The sequence below is a fragment of the Crocodylus siamensis genome, chromosome 6 (genome assembly GCF_052110815.1).
Source record: "Crocodylus siamensis isolate JL-2025a chromosome 6, ASM5211081v1, whole genome shotgun sequence".
NCBI classification, from domain to species: domain Eukaryota; kingdom Metazoa; phylum Chordata; order Crocodylia; family Crocodylidae; genus Crocodylus; species Crocodylus siamensis.
In genome coordinates, this window is record NC_143400.1 from 7,690,438 (window position 1) to 7,715,827 (window position 25,390).

Sequence of the window (25,390 nt, forward strand, 5' to 3'; positions counted from 1 at the left end):
TCATGCAAACCAAATAGGCTGAATTATGGCAGTAAGAAACAGAGTGATCATCCCGCTAACATCAGAGGCACTGCCAGCATGGTTGCAATATCTTGCCCTGCTGCTTTGCAATTGCAGTCAAGGTGGTAAATGCAGGACCTCATTCCCTTCATCTCCTTCATGCATGGCAGTAGTTGGTCCATCCTTTGCAAAAGCTCATCAGTGCCACCACATTAATTGCTCTCCCAGGCCCATTCAGCCAATATGAACTCAGCAGGTATCTTGTATTCCAATTAACCCATGTGCAGTCGGCTCAGGGGCAATTAACTCCTGAGGTGCCGGGCAAACATGTCAGACTGTGCCAAGTTCAGGTCTTGCAATTATCATGCAAAGAAAGATCAATTTAAAAAGCGCGTTGCTTACAAGACCCACTGGCTCCTCATGGAGAGCTGTTAAGCTCATCCTCCAGGAGAGTTATTTCTATTTTCCGTTTTCCCCCGTTTCTTTGCCATTTTTTTTTTTTGGCGGGGGGAAGTTGATTTGTTTATTTATTTGCCTTTTATTGCGATGGATATTTGCATGGAAGCTGTTTCCTGCTGTTCCCTTCCCACTCAAAGTCATAATCCTTCATTTTGTGATATTATCGTTTCCATGGAAACCAGTTGAGATGCCACAGAGGACCGTGCCGACTTCAGGTGGGGAGCTGGGCAGATGGAGCTGATGAGAAACAAACAAACAAAAGAACTAATCTTCTTTATGTCCCTTGCAATAAAGAGCAAAGGGGGAAAGAGAAATGTCGACAACATGATACAAGCTGGGGAAGCTCTCTCAGCAGACTGTCTTTGGAGAATCCAACCATATGGGCACTGGCACTCAAAACACCAAAGTATTGGCAAAAAATGATTGGATCTTTAGCTAGGAAGTAGGCTTCTACAATGTAGATGCACCTAAGGTAGTTTTAAACTAGCTGTCTTGGGTATTGATAGCAGTGGCAGGACAGGGATTAGCCTGAGCTCCCCAACTGGCTTAGTTAGGAAAAAAGATGAAAGCAACTGGGATAAGTTTATGCAAGGGATGCAGGGGAGTTATGGCCATGCAGCAGAGCAGGGGTGGGCCATATTTGGCCCATGGGCTGGATCTAGCCTATCAAGGGATTTTGTCTGGCCTGCTGTAGGTCCCTTAGTCCCACCCAACGCAGGAGCAGGGGGCAGCCTGAGCCATGATGTGTGGGGCTGGTCCTGCCACCCATGGGCTGGGGTGGTGCAGTGGCCAGACTCACTTTCCAGCAGCTCTTTCCAGCTGCCATCACTGCCAGACCCGGCCCCACTGCCCAGGCACCCCAGCCCTTCTGACCCACACCCCCTGCAGGGGGTGGGACCTGGGTGGGCAGGGTATGTGGATGGGATGGGGCCATGGCCAGGCAGGGAGCAGAGTTCGGGAGCGGGATGGATAGTCAGGGCTGGGATCATGGTATGGGGCCGCGGGGCAATAAAAGCATGGGGCCAGGGCCTGGGGCAGAACCACAATCCACTTCCCTGCGAGGGGCATGGGTTCTGCATGCAGGGCTGTGTGGGCAGTGGATCACAGCTCTGCCCTCAGCCCCGGCCCAGCACTGTCACCACCCCAAGATCCCAGCCCTGGCCCCAGACCCAGCTCCCTGCCTGCCACATGGGGCTGGAAGAAAAATTTTCCCCTTCTTATCCAGATGTCCAGGGGTTTCTTTGCCTTCCTCAAGAGCAGTGGATGCTGACTACAGCCAAGGCCCCTGGGATGTGCCAGTGCTCCTGCTGGGACTCAGGTGTGATGATTTCTGGTTATAGGGTCCTGGCCCACTGCTCAGGGTCAGATGGATTGCCACATTGGTAGAGACCCTAGAGCACGGGCAGGCAATTATTTCAGGCAGAGGACCACTTACTGAGTTTTGGCAAGCCATTGAGGGCCGCATGACAGGCAGCCAGGGGCAGATAAATATTAATTTTCTAAATTTTTTAGGGGCCCCGCAGGCCAGATAGTATAGCCTGGAGGGCTGCATTTTGTCCACTCCTGCCCTAGAGCTTTTGACTTCCTTTGTAGAAGGGGGCATGGATATCTTCCTTGGATATCTTGAGTGCATTTTAACACCCCTTGCAGCGGCAGAATACTGAAAGCCCTCCTCCCCCATTTGGTTTACTTGGAGCAAGTTAAGGGGCTTTGGGGGGCTTTGACCAATATGTCTTGCACGTGTACAGCAGGGCTGACTGTGCAGATTTAGGAACTGGATAAACAAGCACTTGGACAGGATGGTTTGGATAGGGATGAGCAGGGAGTTGAACTAGATGTGACTTCCAGAGGTCCCTTCCAGCCTGATGTTCCTATGATTATAAGCCTGTGAAGAAGCCAGATAGATTCAGGTTCTTCATCTGCACTGAGCTCGACCTTACCCTCGCCAGCTTCCTACCTGTGGCTGAGCCATCTAGCTGAAAACTAGAGCAGGGGAGTCTGAATTAGCTACTGTCACCTGTAGAGGCAGAACATTATGGTCAAAAAGGGACCTTGCACTCATCAAGGCCAGCAGTCCCCAACCTTGGCCAACGATCCTGAGCAAGTTACATGCTGAGGATAATGTCATATTTTACTTTCCCTGTTTTCACTTTTTAATTTCCTCTGAGGCTCTCACGGTGACATGCTGGGTAACAGCCATGGGTTGGGAGCCACTACGGTCTAGTCTGTGCTCTTGAATATCACAGGTCATTGAGTTTCACTCAGTTGCCCCCATTATTGAGCTCAATATGTCACTTTATCCTAAAGGACCTTTACCAGAACAATCTGAAGACATCTTTGAAAAAATCCACCATTAAGTTGGTAGGGTGGGTCAGGGTCTTCCTGCCCATAAAAAAATCATGCCTGATTTCTAAGTTGACTGTATCTGGCTTCCTGGAGGCTGGTTCATGTTATGCCTTTCCCTGATAGATTGAAAGGCCCTAAAGGCATTCCAGTTGAAAGGAGTTTCATGTAGAATAGCTACCTCCATGAGTATTGCACCGGTGATATATAGGGTGCTGGACAGAGCATAAGGTGTTTGCCTTAACCTACTTGGATCAAGAGCAGTCTACTGCAAAGATTGCCTCTCCTTGTGCACTGAGAAACACTGCTTTATGTGAAGGATGTGGAGGCCCTGATGCTTTATGCAATACAGAGGGGAGTGATTGCTAAGGTATTCTGTGGAAGAGCCCAGAGGCTATTACTTGTCTGTGTCCTTGATCCAAAATAGCCTGGATTTGCCATTTTCAAGGGCAGGCTAGAAAGCTCATTTCTTTCCCCTGCCCTTCGAGGAGAGGCAGGAGAATCAATGTGAAAAGTAAATGGATGGCAAATGGTCAGGTTTGACGCTGAGCCGTGGCTCATTCAGAAAGAGCTGCTCGGACGGCATTTGGCTTTTTTTCAGTGTAAAGAATGGCCGGGGTGTGGCGCGCCAGTGTGGAGTTGGGGGGGGGGATATGTGGAGCGGGGGGTGCTTTCTGTGGAGTCTAAATCAAAAGGAAATAAATGCAAGCAATCAGTCAAGAGAAAGGCAAGGGGTAAGGGTGGTGGAAGGAGGAAAATAGAGACTAAAGTTACCAGGTATTTCTGGAGGCAAAATTGGAAACAAGTCTGTTATTACTGTATAAAGCAGGGGGGGTCAAACATATGCCCTGATGGGCACTGCTACCAGGTCCAGATCAGGCCTAGGAGGCTCCTTGCATTCCAGATCCAGCCTGGGGCCACAGGTGAGTTTGTCACGCCCTATACCTCCTCCATGAGAGACACCATTAGCGCATGCAGACCGTTAGAGGTACCAGTCTGCAGAGTGAATAATGTATTATCTCATGTACAACGGCGACCTTGTCCCAAAACCAGCTGCTGGAAATTTTAGTGCTTGTTATACATGAGAAATATGGTAAGAGCAGTTTCTGTTGCTTACTAGCCAAAAGTGAAAGTAAAGGCGTCACGCAACTCACAGGGAGAAAAACAATGAGCAGGTGCTGCTCTCTAGCTGCAACTGCTCAGTTACTTGCTGCCAGGAAAGACCCTTTTTTCCCCCTTCATTCTGACTTTCAAAAACAAGGTGCATAATTTATTCTGGGGCATGTTGTGTGTGAGGAAATACAGTACTAGGTGAATTCACCTATCTGCAGAGAGCTGTCACAAGGTTATGGCCCACTGATGGCTCTGATGTGGGTCATATGGCCAGTTGCGGCCCGCTGCGCCGGGTAAATTCCACCCGTTACGAATGGCTACTTTATTGTGACATCAAGGTCAAAGGCCAAGTCTGAAGCTTGATTGCAAAGCTAAGGAAAATTACCTTCCCAGTGATTTATTCTGCAGCCTTCAGTGTCTTCGTAGTTTTGGTCGGGTTCATGTTGGACTGCTGTTAATGCATTCAGATCTCTGAGTTTGCAATTGGAAAGACGACTCGAAGGACACTCTTCAAGAGCTGAGGTGGACCTTGTAATCCCCTTGTAATCCCGAAACTTTAGCCCCCCAGCAGTAATCACAAAATTCCCTGTGGCTAGCTGCCAGCCCTTCTGCACCCCACTTCTTGTCTCTACTACTCATGATTAGATATAAGCACAGAAGGTGGGCAGCCTGATCCCTAGAAAGGCTCCGCTTAAGGAAGAAGAAGCACCCTGTGGGTGGCTTTGGTGTGGGCCACCAAATGAAGTGTAAATGGTGAGGGTGACAGACTGTTCAGAGCGCTTGAAGGTCATCCTCAGGGTTACTCCCAGTATCAATCTGTTCCCACTGACAGCTCCACAGTGTCAATCAGCATCACTTCCCTGTGGGAGTCAAGGGTTAATCCAGAAGTGATTTTTCAAATCTCATTATGATTATTAGTAGGTTTCTTGCTTTCTGTATACCAGCATACCCGACAACAGTCAACATGAATCTGTAGTCCAATTGGGTGGGCATTTGCCTCCTGGGAGAGTCCTGTGTTCCCATTTCCCCTAATTATTTATGCATTTTGCATTAAGCATGACATTGTGTTTGCAGAAGACTTGGTTGTTCATACTGTGGCTTTGGTTGGGATCTTCCTTGCCCAGTACTTCAGGAATTCTTCTCCATATAGTGATATAGTGTCCCCAGGAGAGGTGAAAAATACCCCCAACATAAACTAGCTGATGATCTAAGGGAAAATACAGGTTTGAACCCCCTCAGCCAGAAGAGGGACTTGAACTTGACTTACGCTTATAGGCTCAGCAGTGCTACGCTTGCTAGCACCATGGCTGAAAGGGACTCGGAGGTCATGATTGAACACAAGATGTATATGAGCCACCAATGTGATGTTGCAGCCGGCAAAGTAAGGAAAACTCTGGGTTGCCTCCATAGATGCTTGTCTAGCACATCCCAGGATCTCATCCTCCTACTGTATTCAGCCTTGGTGAGGCCGCAGCTGTAGTACTGCATCCAGCTTTGGGCTCCACAATTTAAAAAGGGTGTGGAGAAGCTTGAGAGAGTCCAGAGGAGAGCCACGCGCATGATCAGAGGTCAGGAAAACAGGCCTTATGATGAGAGGCTGAGAACTATGGGACTCTTCAGCCTGGAAAAGCTCAGGCTCAGGGAGGACCTGGTGGCTGCCTATAAGTGTATAAGGGGTGTACATCAGGATCTGTGGGAACACCTGTTCACCAGAGCGTCTCATGGGATGACAAGGTCAAATGGTCACAAACTTCTCCAAGACCGTTTCAGGCTGGACATAAGGAAGAACTTCTTTACTGTCCGAGCCCCCGAGGCCTGGAAGACACTGCCACCGGAGGTGGTGCAAGCATCAACTCTGGATTCCTTTAAGAGTCAATTGGATGCTTATCTTGCTGGGATCCTGTGACCCCAGCTGGCTTCCTGCCCCTGGGGCAGGCAGCTGGACTTGATCTTCTGAGGTCCCTTCCAGCCCTAATGTCTATGAAATCTGTGAAACCTGGGTGTCTGATTTCCTGGGAGAGTGCTCCAACCACTAGGCTACAAAACAGGCACCACCAGCCTTTCAGAGCAAAGAATGAGCTCATCTCAGTACTCCCAAAAAAGGCTGTAGAAGGTTTTGAGTTCTGGGTTGAGAGCGGATGTGTGCACCAATGGGTAGTGCTGAGTAAGGGGCCAGATTTTGGACACCCCCCTGTCCTCAGTGTTCTCACTGGGTGGCTACATGTTCATCATGATGACTTTGGGCAGCTTCAGCTCTGGGACACGTTGGTTTCCTATCGTGAGACTCCGGACTCTCCCTCTGCATTGAGCAGAGACCCTAATACAGGAGACCCACTCTAGCTTGCTATACATTAGGTATTGTTCCACCTATATCTCTTGTGATCCCTGGATCTCAGTGTCAACATGCCTTCATCACCTACTCAAAAGATGGGAATAAATAATGCTATAATTTTCCTAGATAAAAGGATGCTCCGAGGACAAAGACGTTCAAGATTGAAAGGTGCTCAGCTGCCGATAGCAAGAGGAAAAGCACATTTTGTTGCATGGGCCAGGGGAATGTTTGCTTGTTTGTTTGTTTAAAAAAAAACAGCTTGGCAGAAATGCTTCATTTTCCTCTGGAAAAACAGGACAAAACTCTGAACTGGCTACAACAAAGGAGCAGATTGTTACGGTGAAAACTGCTGACTGCTAGCACTGCGCCTCTTAGCAGTATATTACTGCTTATTGGAATACTGGAATCCATCTCCTTTACCATATGTCTTGGCTCCGTGGTTCTATCTTGTGCTGATTTCTTGTTGCTTAGTTAAATGAAAATGTGAAAAAAAAAAAAACTGCAATGAAAAGAAGGGGGGAGAGAATGAAATATTCTAGATTTGTTTTTCTCTAAAAGCCTTTTAAAGTTCACTTTATGAAACGTGAGCCTGTATTTGATGAGCGGGTTTCCCTTTAAATTAAAAAAAAATGTTTGCATCTTTTCCATTTATGATTCCCTTTGTAAGTCACAATGGAACAATCCACTGATCTGTTCAAGGCACTCTCTATTCATACGGTAATTAGAAAGCTCGGAATGACAGGCTGTTTAATGACGGCTGTAATATGTACCTGTATAGAGCAAAACAGCTGGCGCACTGTAGAATTCACTCATGCTTCTTCGAGATGGGCTAATAGGAAAATCCACAGCTAACAAGGAAATAAATCTCCCCAAGGCTAAACTTCGCAGCAAATGGCTTTCTGTGCGGAGAAAGGAATTTTAAACAAGTTGGCCCAAATTCCTCTCTGCTGGAACAGCAGGGCTCGGGTTTGGCCTGTTATACACTAATACAGCAGGGCTTAGGATCAGGGCCTGGAAATCTCCCGTTTATTGAGCCAGGCATAAATCAAGATGGACACCATCCAACTCAGCACATTTTTCAGGGGTGGAAAAGCAGCTTTGGTGCAGGTGAGAATCCAGAGGAGCTTGGCACTCAAGCATCAAGAGGCTAATAAAGGAGATGTTTCTCTCCGGGGGCTGCATCTCAGAGGAGGGCTGCAATACATCGCATCTCCAGCACATCCGCAATGACCACAGAAATGCGGAGTGCATAAAGTATTTACCTCTCCTCCTGCAAATGTCTCCCCGTGCTAGGTGTTGACGTGGCTCCTGCAGGCCAATACTGTTATGTTCATCTTCCAGATAGGGGAAACTGAGGCACAAAGGGTGCCTATACTCATGCAGGGAGACTGCTTCAACACGCTGTAATTACAGCACATTGGAGCAAACTCGATTAATCGAGTGTGCCGGAACATGGTAATTGCCATGCTCTAGCAGACTCCAACATCACGTGTATCAGCTTCCCTGTGCTGAAAAATGATGGCGGGGCGCTTTAACTAAAGCTCGTTTGACGATACACATGACACTCCAAACACTTTAATCAGAGTGGCTCTAGGAGCCACTCTAATTAAAGTTCCTCCCCACCACACACACAGTCCTAGAGCACATGTATAAAAGCCCAAAGACATTAAAGCCTAGTCCATAAAGGGGCTCAGGTGTCCAGTTCCTAAGTCTCTTTGTTCCTAAGGCTCTTAACTCTCTGGGGGTAAGAAAGTCTCTACTCATCTCCAACCTAAATTTCCTCTGCTACACTTTGAGGCCATTTTTCCTAGTCCTGTTCCCCACGGCCACAGAGAAAACCCAACTCCAAGGATGGAGATCCTACCACCTCTTTGGGTAGCTTGTTCTAATGGTGACTCATGGTTGTAGTGAGTTCTTCATCTCCAGGCTAAATTTCCTTTGCTGCAGTTGAAGGCCACTGCTTGTGGTCTTGGCCACAGTCTTCATCCTCTTTATAGTCACCCTTCATATATTTGAAAACTTTTATCAAATCCCCCCACTCTTCTGTCTTCCAGACTAAACACTCCTCATTCTAAAAAATCCTCATTCTAAAACAATCCTAATTCCCAGACTAAACAATCCTAATTCTAAAACAAACCTAATTCCCAGACTAAACAATCCTAATTCTAAAACAATCCTAATTCCCAGACTAAACAATCCTAATTCTTTCAGCCTTTCATATGTCCTGTTTTCCAGGCCTCTAATCACTTTTGTCGCTCTCGTCTGGACTCTTCCTTATCTGTCCTCGGTGCTGTTGTTTCAGGCAGATATCACTGCATTGCTACACACAAGTCATTTTTGAAGCTTCCCTTGTGGCGAGTCTGTCCAGACCACCTTGAGAAGTCATTTGCATTGATCTAAACCAGTGTACCTGGCAGGGAGCAGAGACTTATGGGTACTTACCAACCCAAAGCAGCTGCAATGCTTATTGCCTTCTCCACACGGAGAAGCAACCTTTGCAGATGGCACCAACTCAGCCAGACATTAGCCAAAAAACAACTTCCAGGTGTTGCAATCAATATGTAGGAAAAGCCTGACATAGTTGTGGTATGTAGTAAGATGTTAAACGAATTCAAGACATTCCAAGAGCAGATTGAAATTTGAGCCAAATGAATAATTTCCAGCAAATAATTTAGCCAACCTTTGGAGTCTCTTTTTCTGCTAGCTGCATTTCCATGATCAGCTCAACGAATTGGTCGGTCATTCTCATTCTTTGTGAATGTATTTTGCTGTATGGACTGGTTGTGAGCACTTGGAATGCCTGTGATACCTGCTGAATTGTGACTGGGCAGAAAAGTCACCATCCTCTTATTTCCAATCCCAGATTAGAAGAAACGGGTGCGCAGGGAGGCAGCATGAGGAAGGACTGGAGTGGGTCTACTGCCTACCTGAAGAATGGGTGAGTCACTGCTCTTCTCATGCCTCAGTTTCTCCACTTGTAATATGGAAGGAATGATGTTTGCTTCCCTCAGTAAAATGTTTTGACATCTGTGGAGGTAAAAAGGCTCTATAAGAGGCCAGGGTGACCATCTCATTTGCCCTCCTGTATAAGCCAGGCCATAGCATGGCCCAAAAAGTAATTCTTGCTTGAGCTGCAGCACTGAAAAATAGTCAGCAATGGAGAATGCACCTACAGCCTTTGGTAAGCTGCTCCAATGGCTCATCCTTGTGATTGTTAAACATTTGCACCTTATTTCTGGCCTGACTTTGTCTCACATCAGCTGCCAACCAGTTGGGGTGGTTATACCTTTTTCTGCCTGGCTGAAAAGCAGTGTAGGTGCCTGTGGGTTCCCCCTTCACCCTCTCTTTGATAAGCAAACAGACTCTCTCTCTCACTTTAATGCACATTTCCCCACCTTTAATCATTCGCTTGGCTTCTCTCTGAACTCTCTCCAAATTATTATTGCTGATAGTAATATTATTATTATTACTATTGTTAGCAAAGATTCTGCTTCTGTTTGCATCTGTGCCAGTGAAACTAGACTGCTCCAGGGAGCATAGAAAGCAAAAACACAGGGCTAGAATTTCAAATGAACTTTGGAGTAGCTTTTCAAGCAGTCAGCACGTCCAAAATCATTCAGGGGCTGAGACCTTCAGAACGGCTCCTCCTTACCTGGTACACAGCAAGCAGCTATGAAAATCCAGCTGTTCTTTAGATGTTCAGTTAGACTCTTCTGTAAATCACAAAGGCTCCTTGGAAGATCCAGTCCAGGGACCACCAGCTCCAAGAACAGCCTGTAGGCACTCATAGGACAATTCTAGGGAACGTTTGCAGAAAACAGGCTTCGCTTTCTTTAATTGGATTACAACACTCCATTGAACCCAGGCCAAACTTTCATAACACTGGAGCTGTCTTGCTTATGGGTGTGATTCAGAGATTCACAGATCATGTATTTTGACTTTCTCTATCCCATAAAGCATAGAGGAGTGGTTCCCTAACTCAGGGTCATGACCCCAGGTGGGATCCCAGCAAGTGAGGCTGCCAGCAATTGGAGAAAGGTGGCTTGGCCCAGACATGGGAACAAGGTTGGAAATGGGATTGCAAACACAGGATTGCCTTACAGCTTCATTCCATTACTCCTGTTGTGAGTCCAATAACTGATGCTTGGCTAAATTATTTCGTCCAGAAAATCATGCAGTCTTGAACAGGAAATTCAGGTGATGAGGCATCCTTTACTTCCCTTCCTATGGTCAAAGCACACTTGCTTATAAAAATATACCTCTTCTTTCAGGTTTATTTGTCCAGAATTCATTCCAGCTATTGGTTCTTGTTCTTTGTATCCCTAGTAGACTAAAGAGGCCTTTAGTATCCACTCGTCTTCCTATGTGAAGGCCCTTCTTTGCTATTAGTACTAATGGGGACACTTCCTTCCTTATAGGGAAGGTGTTAGGTAAAAGAAGAAATTTCTTTCCCACTTCAAGTCATAATGCTTACTCTGAATTTCAGGTCACTTTTGATCTACTGGCTCCCCAGTTCTCTCACAGCATCTCATAACACCCAAAAACATCACTAGAAAGCCCGCTCAGATTCCCAGGCCCAAGAGACAATAGAAATTTTAGTTGCATACTGGCTTTGTGTGTGTCTGAGATCAAGGCTTCTGGTGGTAGGTAGTTTCAGGTGGCTTCTAAATAATGGAATTAACCTTTTAGCTAAACAATGAGAGACATGTCTTTACCCCTGAGATTTCTCCCAGCTAAAAACCATGGAGATGCTGTATCAGTGGTTCTCATCCTTTTTAGACTCAAGGCCCCCCTTGGAAAACATCAGCTCTTGGATTTCCCTCATTTTTCAATTATGGAAAAATACTAGAGTGTAGCAGGCTGCCTAGGAGTCTACAGGTTTGCAGGGACTACAGTCGAGCTGAAGGCAGTAGGCACTGATTACAGGCTGCCTAGGGGAAGTGGACCAGCTACAAAGGATAATTAGCTGGCCCGCAAGAAACTAACAAACTCCTGGCAAGAGAAGCCAGGGGAAGGAGACTAAGAGAGGGAGAGGGTGCCTGCCTAGAGGTGGCAAAACAAATCCAAGGACTCTCCCAGGATTTAGCAAGAGACCCAGGGCTGTGAGGCTGGAGGAAGCAGCCCCCCAAGACCAGCAGAGGGAACTTGCATGAGAGAGAGAAGGAAGACTAAACTGCAACTGAAGGAGCAGCAAAAGGCCAGCAGCACGTTCTCCAGGTCTGGGGAGAAACCTCAGGACTGTGAGTTGCCCTGTATGGACTGTGTTTATGGGGGTGTTTTGAGGACTGGTTTATGTTGATTCCTGTACAGCAAAGGTGCCTGGGGATAAATGTATGGTGTGAGAGACTTAAGTTGACTGTTGGAGCTAAGCAATAACCCCAAACCCACTACATAAAGCAAATTTTGTGTTGCAAAAAGCTCAGAAAGATCATAGCAGGGAAGAATGGTTTGGACACTCTGGATTCCTACATGAAATCTCAGTGTATCTTGTGAATCATGCATAGATTTCTGTACACCTCTTAAAGCTAATACTGCATGGCACCTTGTGGCACCCTTGCAAGGATCTCATTATCCCATGACTGAGAATCACTGCTCTATACACAGCCACGATTTGCAGCTTTACACAAATCAAAATTTTCAGGTGTCTACATCTGTCTAACCCATCTCAGGTTCTCCCAGTACAAATTGATTCATGTATTCATCCAGTTCTCTTTCAAACTCCAGTTAAACTCCAGCCCTTCTGAATCGAGAGCAAAACCCCAGAGTTCTCAGTTTCCTGAATTCAACCACCGTGCAGTTGATCAAGAGTCTACACTTTCTGTTTAAACTCAGTTGTCCCTGGAGGAATTCCCAGAACCATTTCTCATTGATTTAAAATATATATTTTTTCTGTTCTTCTCTAGCAGCCATCTGTTTTTTGGGTGTTTGTTTTTTTTCAGAAGTCAAGAAGAACTCCCTCCCCAACCCACCATTAAAACAGCGTTAATCCACCCAGGTTAGATCACACATGGTTTTTGCAAGGAACTTGGGGAAATGGCTTCTTGAAGCAAAGGTCCTCAAAAGGTACATGTCAAAGGAAATCAGACTGGTCTGCCTGGAAGTTGGAAACCCACCTCCAGATACCTGCAGTTCTCATGGAAAGTGTCTTCTGACCTCCAGTTCAGACAGGGAAAGAGACAAGCTCAGTAGCATTGCAGACAATGTGAAATATGGAGCCTCTGGGGGCCTGCTCCTCAGTATTGTCAGCTTGTAAAAGAGGATCTTGCAAACAACTTCTCAGTGTCCTTCCAGGAAGAGTTACCGCACCGCTCCATTCCTCCCAGGGTTGTAATTTAAGTGCTCTGGGGGTGGGGGGGGTGTCCCTAACTGTACTGGAATTGCTGGCGCTGTGCACACTGTGAATAATATTCTGCTTTTTCCATCTGTGACGAGATTTATGGCTCAGCCGCGCGGCTGAGATCGAGGTTTGACTTCCACTGTAGATGCTGGAATGCAGCTCATATGATATTTTCCTAAATGTCCCTGTAGTGCCATGAAATCCAGTTATAAAGAAAACAAGGACATGTTTTAACAATAAAACCAATGTGCATGATCTAATTAAATGGCATAATAAAATTAGGAAATAAATGCACAAAGCATGAAAACCTGTTCCTTGAAAAGTGAATCAAATTGGCTACTAAAAAAGAACGTCGGTTCCTGGTGAGGAAACTGCAAGATTCTTATTTATTCTCCCCCTAGACAACAGATCTCCTGGCCATTTCCAGGAATTTAATGGGGTTCCCCCCTCCCCTCTTCCTCTGCTCTGGGGAAAAAAGGATCTTAAAAGATGGTTGCCTACAGAAAGCACCTTTGTGCTGCAAAAGCAATTGCATAGGGCAAGAGCCCTGTATAAATCCATCATTGAGGAAAAGGAAAATCATGAGATTTTTTTTTTTCCTCTTGGTGAAACTTTCTGATGGGTTGGTGGGGGGATGGGGGAGTGGCTAAGTGGTGAAAGTCTTTTGGTTTCAGTTCCAGGCCAGTAAAAATGTCGGCCTTGCTCTGGATTCATGCCAGATGCTGCCCCCAGTTGTCACAAGAGTGAGTGGTACCTGGGCATTTGGGCTGGCCAGGCAGATGTGATGCCAGCTATATCACACACTTGTGTGCCACTGGATACAGGAATTGTCGTACTTAAGCCATAAAAAACCCAATAGGATACCAGGCTCATGTGCCCGTTGACCTTCTGAAGGGTCCCTAGGGTGTCTCAGTGGGATGAACCTTAAACATAATGCCCAGGATTTGCCAGGAGCCTAAGAAAGTGAATTTCAGTAGGAGTTGGGTGCCTGCCTCCCTTCAAATCCTGTGAAAACTCTCAGGCAGATCCTTCAAAGGCAGGAATGGATCACATCCTGCACGTCTGATCCATGGATCATGTTGTGTTCTAACAATGGTGCTTTGATATCATTGCAGCCATGACAGAGACAGGGAAATCAAAGTATGGAGAAGCTGAGTGACTTCCCCAAGGTCTTGCAGTGAGGCTATGGCAGACAATAGGTCTTCTGTCTCCCACTAAAGTGTGTTAACCATTGGAGCATGCTGCTCACCCTCAGGCAAACTAAGTCCTGTGCTACTGGCACCATTTTAGACAACCATAGACAATGAGAGTTGAAAGGGAGCTCAGGAGGTCACATCTAGTCCAACCCCCCGCTCAAAGCAGCACCATCCCCAACTACATCATTCAGCCAAGGCTTTGTCTATTTGAATCTTTAAAAACCTCCAAGGATGGAGATGCCACCACCTCTGGGTAACCTGTTCCAGTGCTTCACTACCCTCCAAGTGCAAAAGTGTTTCCTAATATCCAACCTAAACCTCCCTTGCTGCAACTGGAGCCCATTGCTCCTTGTTCTGTCATCTACCACCACTCAGAACAGATTAGCTCCATCCTCTTTGCAACCACCCTTCAAGAAGTTGCAGGCTGCTGTTAAATCCCTCCTCAGTCTAATCTTCTCCAGACTGAATAAATCTTCTTCCCTCAGCCTCTCCTCAGAAGTCATGTCCCTCCACCCCCCAGCCATGTTCATTGCCCTCCGCTGGACTCTCTCCAATTTGTCCACATGCTTGCTGTAATGAGAGGCCCAAAACTGCACACAGGACTCCAGATGTGCCCAGTGCCAATTCTATCTAGGCAGCCCTAACCTATGGCAGAGGAGGCAAAGGCAGCAAAGTGTTCACATGTAAACCCAGATCTAAATATTATCCACAACCCCTAATTTCACAACAGGCCAAACCAAGACCCTAGTTCTTCCCCTTGGGTTATTGAGGCTATTTTGCAATTGAAGACCTGTCTTGTTAATGCCAAAGCCCTGTCTGTGAAGAGTGGATGTTATAAGTTCCATGACAGAGGTTTGGGCAGGGATTGAGATTTGGTGTCCTGAGCCTGACCTTCTCCACAGTATCCATCATTCCCTGCAAGTGATCCCAGCTGTGGTTGCAAAGCCATTTGGATTGAAAGGTGCTAAAGAGATGCCGTATGTAAGGCAAGCTTCTTTTGTGGGTGACATCGTTTATTGGACCAACTGCATGGTCAGGATAGATTCAGACAAGCTTTCTTCAGATCTGTCCATGCACATCAAGGACAAAAACAGTCTGCCAGGCTGTTAAACTGGAGAAGAGAGAAATTCCCTGGAGTAGCTAGCAGACAACAAAAGCTAGCTTGATTCGTGGAAGATCAAGACCTGTCAAAAAGGATTAGGGTTGTTATTGTCCATTGTAGGAATAAGATTAGCTGAAGACAGGTAGATTATAGTGAGCCATGAAGTCGGTATCTATGTTCACTCCTGGGTTCTTACTGTATAGGCAGCTCCTGATATTTGTTCCCAGGCTTTCTTTTCAAAGGTAATTTCTAAATTTCCCTTGATCACAAGGATAGTGAGGTTAGAAATGAATGGCTGTTCTATGCAAGCGTTTTTCTACAAGCGTCCTCATATCTCTGTCCTTAATCTTTTTCCTGTGGTCATTTACTGTGGTGCATAGTTTTAGTCTAGTTTCACCCACACAAGGACATTTGATGTGCTGGACCAGATATATCACGTCTGGGGATAGTTGTGTAGGATCCATGGATTCTGCTGGGTTTCTTGTGGGAGATGCTGATTGCAGTGGGAAGTTTGTCTTAAGTCTATTCCAGCCATTGAGTTGGTCCAGTAAAAGAGATCCCCCACAAAAATCCTTCTTTCATATAATCCCTGGCTACGACATCACTCCAAGACTATGAAAGAAACACAAGCCATTCAACCCAGGCCTTTACCTTCAGAAGCTCTTCCATCAACTCCAGCACAGAGTTTGCAGTAAAGAGTTTCCAGGATTTCTACCAATTGCAGATGGATAACGATGCTACCTTGCTACAACTCGGGGCTGGAAAAGAATACCAGAGATCACCTAGTCTAGCCCCCTGTATGGAAGCATGATCAAACACACCTAGACCATCCATGAGCTGCTTGTCTAACCTGTACTTAAAAGCCTACAGTGAAGGAGATTCCCCAACTTCAGGAGGTGGCTTGATTCACTGCTTCACTCTGGCCTGGCCAGAAACTTGCCCTTGATAACACTAGAGAGGGAATCATTGCTTGTGTATGATCAAAGTTTGGCAACCTCACAGCGAAATGCAGACAGAATGAAAAGCAGGTGAATGTTGAGACACAAAATCAGCCCGAACATCTAGTTGGATTTGGGTGCAGGGAGGGTTTGGCTAGCTCATTTTTGTAACCTGCTCTCTGATTGGTTCGGGCCAACTTTCCCATAAAAACATACCTTTTTTTGCTCCTCACTTCTACCAGTTAGTCACCCAATGAATCAATCACCACGCTCTTCTCCCACCTTTATTGCAACCCCCTACATTGTTTTCCTGGCCCACACAGTGTTAAATAATTAAACTGTAGCACATTGTAAAAAAAGAAACAATGTGTCTTACACCTGCAGTTTAAAAATTGCCTGGCACTCTTTGCAAGATCAAATAACCTTCTGGCAAAGCCAAGGTGCCTGCTCCTCTGAGCCAAAGTAATGTCCAGGGTTGGGGTGAAAGCTATTTTAGCCCTTAGCAATTGCTAGAGCAGTGAGTCTCGAGCAGGGTGCCGTGAGATCCTCTCAAGGGTCTAAGGGAGGCCCCTCAATATTAGCACTGTTACAATTCACAACTCATGCACGATTCACAACAGAAATCCATAGATTTCACATAGGAATTGAAAAACATTCTGCCCTGACTTGGGCTTGCTGAATACTCTGCAGCAGATGAATTTCTCTAGTATTTTTCCATAGTCAAAAAAATCAGTGAAAGCCAAGACCTGGCAGTTTCTGAAAGGGTCTTAGAGTTTAATGAAGGGAGCTTTCAACCTAAAAATGTTGAAAACCACTGCTCCAAGTCATTTTACTCGCTAGTTCTACATACACATTTTCAGCTCTGGTGAGGCCTCACCTGGGGTCCTGTCTCCAGTTTTGGGCCCCACACTTCAAGGAGGATTTGGACAGTTTGGAAAGAGTCTGGCACAGAGAGACAAAAATGGTTAGGACACAAACGCATATGGGGAAAGACTTGAAAGAATGAGGGTTACTTAGTCTAAAGAAGAGAAGGCTGAGGGAGACTTGATAATGGTCTTCAGCTATGTGAAGGGTGATTATTAGAGAGGATGGAGAGGGACAGGACTAAGAGCAATGGTCTCAAGCTGCAGCAGAGGAAACTTAGGCTGGAGATGAGGAGGAGCTTTCTGACTTTGATGGTAGTCAAGTATTGGAATAGGCTGCCTAGAGATGTTGGGGGATCTCCATCCCTGGAAATGTTCAAGAGCAGGTTGGACAGGCAGCTGGCAGGTCTGGTTTAGTTAGGAACAATCATGCCTAGAGCGGGGTGCTGGACTAGATGACCTTGTGAGGTCCCTTCCTACGTTCCTATGGGGCCCGTTAGCTCTTATCTATACACATTTTTGCACTAACTATATTAGTTCAGGGAGTGATATTTTATCAGTGCAGCTATCACAGTACCATTCTGATACTGGGCGTCCTACACCAGTATAAAAGTACCTTATACCAGTATACAGGTATATTTTCCAGTATAACTTTTTGGGGGGGATAAGGATTATACTGCTCTAACAGTACCAATATAGTTAAAGCAATGTGACTTTGGAGTGTAGGCAAGACTCAGGCCCAATATCTTTGTAATGAGTTTGTAATTGTAATGAGTTTGTTTATTCATCGATCTGTAGCAACCTGGCAGTCGTATCAGTTGATCTATACAGTCACACCGCCAAGCTTCAGTCAGGAGTCAGGACCCCCCTGTGTTTATTGCTTCAAGCAATGCTGTTCAAGCCATGGCACCTGGGTCACATCTGGCTCCCCGTCCATCATGGAAGATCCCTCTTCTAGCCCTAACCCTAACCTGACCCTGGCATCCAGCTGAGACCACAGGGCCCAGGCTGGATGTGTGGGCCTCATAGATCCTGATACCAATGCGTGGGTTGCAGACTGGCCCACAAACTGGCCCTGGACCACTCATCCGACCCATGGGGGCAAAAGATTGAGCACTGCTGTAAAGGATCAGATGAAACACAGTCCTTTCGATAAGGAACAGGCTCCTTAAATGTATCACAGACCCTCCCCTATTGCAAATTCCTAGTGGAAAACAGGGAGGTGAAGAACTTATAAAAGCTTAGAACCAGGAAATAGTTTCTGTCTTTGCAACACATCTTGGACTCATTGCTTTGTCCATCATGGAAGATCCCTCTTCTAGCCCTCACTTGCTCCTGGCACAGACCCTGGGCATCCATATTCTGAAGGGGTTTGGATATATATTTTCAAACCAATATTGAGTAAATAGGCCTTGGTTCTTGGGGGAAAAAATAATTCAGTACCCATTTCAAATTCCTGGCATTCTAGGCAAACTCATGAGCTCACAATGGAAAGATGCCCAGTTTTTCTGGACCTAAACAAGATATAGTGTCACATTTTTAGTGCAGACAACTGCACAGGAATGGACTGATGCTATAAATCCTTAATCCATCACTATGAGGTTTTTTTAGAAGGTTTCATCTGCTAAGAAAAAAACCCCCTATGTCAAAACTCCTTTTTCAGTGACAACTAGATTTTCCATTTTTGCAGGAAACTCCTTAACTTCATATTTTTCTCTTCCCTCCAAAATAGAATACCCCTTCCCTTCCCTGACAAAAAAAAAATTCCATGTTGAAGTTTCCTATGAAATTTCACAAATCTTTGTTTCGTGCCTGTTCAAGCCTTTTAACTCACAACACAGCAGGTTGTGAAACCTTGACAACCGAGGTATACTAACTAGTTTCCATTTGCTGGGCAGCACTGAGGGCTGGGCCGGGGGTGGCAGTGATGGCAGCAGCCAAGTCTGGGCTTGGATCAGCTATTTTTGTACCCCTTTAAAATCAGCATCCTCCTCCTCCCCCACCCCTGCCCCTGGCCAGAGCTGGTGCTTTGATTGTTTGCCCCTAATTATGCTACTGCTGAAACGCTACACACTGGGCATGTCTACACGTGCTTTTACACCAGCTTAAATTTACTGCACAGTAAATTACTGTGCAGTATGTGGGAATAGGCTGGCGTCTGCACATGCAGGCATTAAAGTGCATTAACACTGTATGTGAACTGATTTGGGACTAAAGTTAGTCCCAAGTCAGGCCACAGACCCAGTATTATGTCATCTACACGTGTGTTACTGCACAGTAATTAATCGGGCATAAATTTGATACCTGTATGATGCAGGTATCAAATTTACACTCAAGTTGGCATAAGTCACCATATTTACTGTGCAGTACAGGTGTTCACATGTAGACGTTCACCCAGACTGTACATTCATTTTGATTATTGCACAGTAAATGCGCATGTATAGACGTGCCCACTATGAGCTTTATTTTAGCTCATAAAATACTTCCCAGGTCCCTGAATTGCTGGCTCCCTGCCTGGCAATCCACCAGGATGTGAGCAGCTCAGGGGCCTTCAGAGAGACTCTAGACCTCAGTCAGCTTAGGGCAGATCCAGGAAAAAGCTACAGTGACTTTCACAGACACTGCTCAATTGACAGCAGCTTTTGGCTGCTCAGTCAAATGCTACTGCCAATTTGACAGTGGCTGTGAGAGGGTTAACAGTGGACTCTGACCCTGCTGCTTGCTGGCCTAGAAAAAATGGCAGCCTTTATAGCAAAGCATCTCCCTGCTTCTATTCCTCCATGCTTCTATTCTGGTGAAGAAAATCTATTCTGGCAACCAAAATGATCAGGTGCTTAGAGCAGTTGCCATACCAAGAGAGACTAAAAAAGGCTAGGGCCTTCAGTTTGGAAAGGAGAAGACTGAAGTGGGGTATGATAGAGGTCTATAAAATCATGAAGGGTATGGACCAAGTGAATAGGGAACTGTTGTTCACCAAGTCCCAGAATACCAACACTAGGGGGCACCCACTGAAATTCAAGAGGTGACAGGTTTAAAGTGAGTAAGAGAAAGGACTTTTTAAAGCCAACGTGTTGTTAACGTGTGGAATTCATTGCCACAGGAGGTGGTGGAAACAGCTAGCATCGCCAGGTTCAAAAAGGGAGCAAATGAATTTATGGAGGATGCATCTAGTAATGGCTATTGAACAAAATGGCTGCCAATGTTTCCTCTGGCATCTCTAAATCAATAATGCCAGGGAGGGTATTGAACAAGGGATAGATCACTTGAGAGGTATTCCATTCAATGCTCTCCCTCTTTAGTATCCATTTCTGCCAGTGTTGGAGACAGAATACTGGGCTAGATGGACCATTGATTCAACCCCATTTAGCACTTGTCCTTATGTCCTTAAAATCACCTTCCCTGCTTAAGACATGCACTCCAATTTTGGAGGACTGATTTGGGGAGGGGGAATGTGTAATCCAGTAAATGGTGCCATTCACAGTTGACATTCCCAATCTCGACCTTTGAGCTATACCACATCCTACAACGGTCTGAAGCTCATGGCCATAGAGCATGTCCTTTTCCCTGCTGTGTACGTACCAATCCCAGAACTGAGGTGGGGACATGGATGGGGGTGCCCTTCATGGCTGTTTTGGAGCACATCAGAGACAGACCTTCAAGAGCAATGGTAGGGAAGACTCTCCGGCTGGCTTCAAGGCCTTACTTCCAGGTCTTCTACGTATGAAACAGGAGTGGGTAGATGGGACACCCCTAGGGAAGAAGTGTAGATATCTTTGATGCTAGGGAATCAAGGCTAATCCTTTGCAGTGTCTGTCCTTCATAAAAATTTGGGGTTTTATGCATCAGAATCTCACTGTATAAAGCACACACCGTACCCTGGACAAAAATCCACCTCTACTGGGCAGAAGCAGTATTGCCCAACTATGTGTCCTATTTCCCATACAGATGGAGATTCCTCTGTAGATCTGAATTCTCCCCTTGCTGCTGACACTGTGAAGTGCAATGGGTGACAATCAGCAGGGTGACAAGGGTAGTGTAACAAAACAAAGTATCTTTTTTTTCTCATTAGCTTCTTACCATTTAGGAAACTTTCTGCTTTATTCCTGGCCTCCTATTTTTCATGCTTAAGGGCATGACACACATTATCATTCACCACCTTAGTTTACATGTAGCAAACATAGGTCAATTTATTTCTAAATCACTTTTTTTATAGCTCTATTGAACTATTTGCCACATTATTTATACGTTAATGCGATGAATCCCTCTGGATATCACACTGTCTAATAAATAACGTGACAAATCATTAACCAGGGTGATAAAATCAAGCCATTTAAAAATACATCAACCTGTGTTGCCTTCGTATAAAATAAGCTCCAGGGGCCCATCACAGACACACACACACACACACACACACACACACAAAGGCAAAATGCCTTGGTGTACCAAGTGAGATGGATGGAGAGAATCTTCTTATTGTGGGTTGGTGTCTTTTTTTCTAAAATGTTGCTAGTGAGGTTGGAAGGGAAAAGATTTAATATGAGTGAACTGACTTCTGAGGACAATAATATGGGGATTATAATCAAAGGGATGAAGAAGAGTGTGGCTTCACACTGCAAACACCTCTGGGAAGCCTGTGAGCATGTGCGCTACAGAGGTCAATGTATGTACAAGATAGGGATTTGTGCTTACAAAGCAGCAGACTTGGGTGAGTGAGGCAGGGCCCTGGACATGAGATGAGCAAGGTACTGCCAATTCAAAGCAAAGATGAGGAACCTACAAAACTAGGTACTGGGTGTGTGCGCACAATGAACAATAAACTATACAGGTCAGGTCACGGTGGAGAAAACTGGCAGGACCCTGGGATTTGAACCCAGGTCTTTGGTGCCCACAGACAAAAGCCAAGACTATGGCATCAAGTCATACAGCAGCCTTAGCCTAGCCCAGGCCCTTCAATAAGGCCCTTAATAGAGGACCAGGTCATCTGGGAAGACCAAAGTAAGCGACAAGCACTGGGCTGGAGGACTGTAAAGCCCTCCCATTTCCAACAGGGCCTTATCCCATCCACAGTACTATACAGAGCATCTGTTCAGGATGCCGTGATCTGACTCCATTTAAATCTTGGATCTCCTGGCCTTGATGGTTTGCTCAAACCAGGACCTTGTCTTGACCCTCAGTTTGATGTTTTGGAACTTGGACTGATACCTGGCTTTGACCTCAGCTTCCAAGCCACTGAGCCCCTGATTTAGTGAGAGCCACTAAGACTGGCATCCCTGTCTAAGCTTGCAGACATGCAGGGATCTTGGTATGCAAAGCAAGGAATGGTGTGAATGGACTGGAAGATTGGGTATGCAATGTAGGGCATCGGTGCAGTGAACTGAGCAAAGCGAGGCCTGGTGTGTATGCAAAAAGAAGAGGCAACTGGGTGTGTAAAGCAGCAATGTGAGCAAAAAGGAAAGAGACCGAATCAGATGGTGTTCAGAAAGCACAGATCTGGGCTTGTACACCTGGGAACGGCTAAAGCAAACTCTCTTTAGTGCATGTAAACAGGAGAAAATGATCTGTGCATCCAGGCATGGTGAGATCACTGTGCGGTAGTTGGACAAGGATGAATTCACAGGCCCATCAAGCTCCATAGTACATGTGGAAGGACCTACTGGTTACTTGAACCCACCCACAGTGTCTTCATTCAGTAGACCTTGAGCATCTTCACTCAACCAATGCAAAGACCTCTCTTCTGCAGGCCTGAGCAGGTTAGTGATCAGGGGTGTTTGAATGTTAATGGACTCTTGTAGAGTAAGCTATGTTGGAAGCTCCCGTCGTCCATGTACAGAGGGGTGTTACCATAAGAAGTTGCTACGTGCAGCCTAGGCTGGTGAAGGAATGCTGATGGCTCTCCTCCCTTAATACCATATTTACTAGCATACCACATGCACCTTTCCCCACAAAGTCATCCGTCCAAAATGAAGAAAAGCTAACTTTCAGCCGTCTAATGGAGGCAAAGGCTGTGGATGCTGCCATAGGGCTGCCTGTGCGTCTTGCCCTGCCAGGCTTGGAAGGGAGTAGTGTGGGGGGGTAGATTTTACCCTTCAGGGTCAGAGCTACACTAGTAACCCTTTCTCAGCCAGAGCCACTGCAGTCGGGATCCCCTGCAGTCAGCATTCAGCCACACCTCTTCTTTTCTTCTTTCTGCTTCCCTAGAACAAGGTGCATGTCTTATCTGGGGGTGTCTGGTATGAGGAAAACATGGTATTTCCAAAGGGAGTCAAATAGATGATTAAGGAATCATGCTGGATGACATGCCCAAGACAAATAGGGTGTAGAGCCCAGTTAACACAAATGTCTAGCACACTTTGGCAAAGTCTATGGGCTTTTCATAACTTGACTACTTAGGAGATCCTATCAAGCGCTTTTCTGATAGAACAGTTTTCCATGTGAAAACAATGGACAACATCCATACATGTTTTGGGAATGCATTGCCTGCATCTGTTTCATGGAAACATTTCAAAATGGTTTACTTGGATACCCTAGTTATGTCTCTACTTCCACTAACACAACATGCTAGAACAAAACCCTTCAACCTCATCAAAATGAAATGGGTACGAAGGATCACTTGTCATGCTGATATTTCCAAGGCAAATTTCTTTTAAATCCAAATCAATGGTAAATTTGGAAATTTGGGCTTTTCCTTCCAATGGAGGAAGGAAGGACATTTGAAAATGATGTTCCTGCTGAACAGAAATTCCAAGTTCCAACCAGCACCTGGCATGATGTGATGGCTGTGATTGTAGAGGTCCTTAATGCCATTGCTATGCTAGGCACAGCCCCTTCACCAGAAATACCATAAGGCTGTTTTGGAGAAGAGCCTGAAAGACCTCCCACCCAGCCCACCCCTCCCTATCCTGAAGACAAATATCCATCTGCTTCTTCTGCATTTCCCATTGTCTCCCTTTGCTCATGAACCAAATGGTGCTCACATGACACCTACCACTGTGGCCAGAGATTGGCATGGAAGTGTCCCAAGTGAAAATTATGAGCTGCTACAGTTTGAGACTAGGCCCAGGGTAGATCCATAACATGAATTCACTAATGGGCTATGCTTATCCTAGTCATGTCCTGCCATGAGGCATCCAACTGAGTTGGCTGTATAGTCATCTGCAGAATAAACTTGTAGAGCCAAAGCCCTTTCCAAGACAGGAGGTCATGATTCAGAGCCTGCTGTGACCCATACCCTTGGCCCCAGCCACCCCATTGCCTTCAGTGTTGTTGTACTCACTCTAACTCTAACATGTTAAAAACACTGGAGTAGGACTTTTCTGCTTAAGTGAAAGCCCTTTGGAGTAGGGAGTCCTTGATACTTTGCATTTGTACAGCAATAGCAGAATGAGGCATGAGTAAAGTATTTGGGAACCACAGCAATACAGCTACATACTGACTGTTGATACACACATATGTGATGGTGAAAAGTCTTGTAGAAAGCCAAAAGGACACTGGAAAATACAGTCAAAGCCACCCCCAGCCACAAATCCAGTTTCCCACTCCCTCTTCTACTGAGGAAACTTGAAAACAATCTCCCCACAAGCCTAGAGATTTTGTCAGGCACCTTGTATGAGCAGGCAGGCTGATCTCCAAAGAAAAGTTGGGCAAACGCTTGGCATGACTGCACACGCTGAACTGGGAACATGCAGGTAGTCATTAGCGTCCCCAACCCGCCTGCGTTGCACTCAGTCATGTAAATCGCACATGCTACGGCATGCCTAGAGCATTTGAAAATCTGGCCCTGGGGAGGCAAAAATAATCAAATAAACAAGCTTTTTAATGGGCATTTTAATTGATCGAGAGCGCCTGGGTCAATTTCTGTATGTTTGCTTAGGAAAAGAAAGAACAGAGAACAGTGCTGTGATGTTTCTCCCACGGTTGGTTTCCGTGTGCAACGATTTATTTTGCCCCACTTAAAAACATCAGTCCCTCCAGAAAAGAACAGGAACAAGCTCAGGTGAGCTGCTGGGCCAGCAGGACCTTCCAATTACTGGCTAATTAAAAGCAAATGGTTCCTAAGCAAACAAGGAAAATTCTGCATCCAAAATTTATTGGAGAGGTGGACAAATAATGCCAATATGGTTACAGACCACTTGGGTGGAGCCCCCGAGGATTTGCCTACACTTTGCTGGAGCGATTTGACCCCAGCAGTCTTTCCTGCCCAGAGCAAGGGGGGCTGGATCCAAAGATCTCACAAGATCCCTTCCAGCCCTAAACTTCTGTGAATCGGTGTGAATCTGTGAAGTGGGATTTGAAATACATTTGCAGAGGTAGAGAGAGAAGAGGGGCCTGGCTTATATATTTATGTGGTGCACAAGGCGCCTAACTCACTATAGATCATCAAGTAGGCGTCCAACACACCCATGTGCTTTGGTGAATGCCAGTAGCAAACTTTGAGCACCAGAATACTTTAAAAAAAAAACCCAGCTTGGCTAGGATCACACAGAAAGGCTGAGTCACAGCAAGGATTCAAACCTACCTCTCCATAACTCACAAGTTAGCAGCTGAACCCTCAGGGACCCAGGCTTCCTTTCTGGTAGCGTCAGATGCAGGGTGAGAGATGTGACCTGAAGCTTTGACGGTACGCTGTCTGAGCCTGCATGCTAAGCCTGGACTTCCATCTCAAAGCAGCCTGCTTCTGAGCCACCGCTTGGCCAAGCTGAAGAAGAAA

General features: G+C 45.9%; 2 long non-coding RNA genes across 2 annotated transcripts in view; one reads left to right on the forward strand and one right to left on the reverse strand.

The window, feature by feature from the left end:
* Positions 1-577: 577 nt before the first annotated feature.
* LOC149860845 (uncharacterized) lies at positions 578-25,331 on the reverse strand. The gene is made up of 3 exons (XR_016443282.1): positions 25,199-25,331; positions 9,175-9,274; positions 578-696 (listed from the first exon to the last, which is right to left on the reverse strand). It is a non-coding gene; the product is annotated as an uncharacterized LOC149860845 (long non-coding RNA).
* LOC149860846 (uncharacterized) overlaps positions 8,966-25,390 on the forward strand; it is a 69,008-nt gene continuing 52,583 nt past the window's right edge. Inside the window, exon 1 of the long non-coding RNA XR_016443281.1 lies at positions 8,966-9,185. This is a non-coding gene — a long non-coding RNA (uncharacterized LOC149860846). The remainder of the gene's footprint in view (positions 9,186-25,390) is intronic.